This window comes from Sinocyclocheilus anshuiensis, unplaced genomic scaffold (assembly GCF_001515605.1).
Source record: "Sinocyclocheilus anshuiensis isolate Anshui unplaced genomic scaffold, SAMN03320099.WGS_v1.1 scaffold2417, whole genome shotgun sequence".
In the NCBI taxonomy this organism is placed as follows: domain Eukaryota; kingdom Metazoa; phylum Chordata; class Actinopteri; order Cypriniformes; family Cyprinidae; genus Sinocyclocheilus; species Sinocyclocheilus anshuiensis.
The window spans coordinates 55,653-57,408 of NW_015552731.1; positions in this window are offsets into that span (position 1 = coordinate 55,653).

A 1,756-nucleotide genomic window follows, 5' to 3' on the forward strand; every position below is an offset into this window, starting at 1 on the left:
ATCTCAATTTCAGAAAATTGACCCTTATGACTGGTTTTGTGCTCCACAGTCACATATTCCATTACTCCTATAATACATTTAATTCTTGTCTACATTAACAATATAATGAAATTCGGTATGAATATCCCACATTTATCGCCCCGCCCTATTTTAAAGTAACCATTTCTATAATGAAAACGCTTGGCCTGTCAGGTTTGCTTCGGTGCTCGACGAGTCCAGAGAGTCTTGTTTTTTCTCTGATATGAGCAGAGAGATGAAGTTATTAAAGGAGCAACAGGAATGGATGAGTGACTCATTTCTCAGCGTCTCCTGTCATTTTAACCTGGACGTCTTCACCTGATCTCCGCTCTAGATGGATGTTAACGAGGTGTTTAGCGCGGCCCATTCGCTGGAGGACACCGCGACATCGTCTGGAGTTATTCGAGAAGTTCACCCAAAAAATGAAGATTAAATCTTTATTTACTTGCCCTTGTGTTTTTTCAGTCTAATATGCCAGATAACGCTCATGCATCTCAGACACATCTAATGATTTTCATACATCTTAAAGGCTGTTCCTGTCTGATCAAATATTATATAATATTTTTTTAAGTTTTTTTATTTAGTCATTTAGCAGATGCTTTTATCCAAAGCGACTTACATATTAATGTATAATAATATATATATTTATTTATTTATTCTATAGAGTTTTTTGTTTATTATTTTTCAGTTTTAGTTTATTTTAATATGTCAAGTTAAACAAAAAAAAATGTAAATATTTTTTCCCATAAATAATAAATCGTAATTATTGACTGTTTTAATAAAATATGGTTTTAAATGATTAATTGTAGTTATTTTATTTCATGTTTTATTTGAGTTACATTTTGAGCTTTTTTTCTGTCTTTTTTTTTTATGTTTTACAGTTATTTTATTTCAGGTACCAACATTTTTGGTTTTGTTTTAGTTCATTAACTATAATAACCCTGACTTATACCATGTCTATAATAAAGAAAAAAATACCATAAAAGTAGACATTTATTTATTTATTTATTTATTTTTATTGGTAGAAGTTTCTTTTTTGAGTGAGGTGTTCATTTAAGTTAATATTAATAAAATACTTAAATATTAATAATATTAATAAAATACTTAAAAATACTGTTTCACTGCAAAAAGGGATTTTGTTTTATTTTTTAAAAAGATATTTGTTCTTGTTTTAAGCATAAACCTCACTAAAGTAAAAAAACGACTTCTTATCTCATGTCAATTTGCATCTCCAGTAAATTAATCTCGATTTAAGAATATTTAGATATTTGTACTGGAAAGCGAGATGAAAATACTGAGGAAAAGCATCACTGTTTGCGGCGTGCTGGTTAATTTAAGGAACGGGTTTGCGGTTTGATTGAATGGCTCATCATTCATGTTTCTGGCTGTTTTAGAGCTTCTTCAGACTCTTTTCTTGTTCTCCATGTTGTATTTATAGCCTCGTCTCATTTAACCTCTCCTCAGGTCAATTCTGCTGAAATGAATCATAGTTCAGCGTACATGCTGTTCATCAGGACAGTCTCTTATATTTCAATACTACACTACTACGCTATTTTTAAAGTAAAATCTAATGTTTAATTTCTGGGTTTCGGAGTGAGATCTTGGCATATTCTTGAGATTCACCTTTACTCTTCTGAATCTTTTTATTAAAATGTCTGATTGATAAATCTGGTGTAAATGTAAAAGAAAAATAATTATACATTTAATTAAAATAATATAATATAAAATTATAAATTAA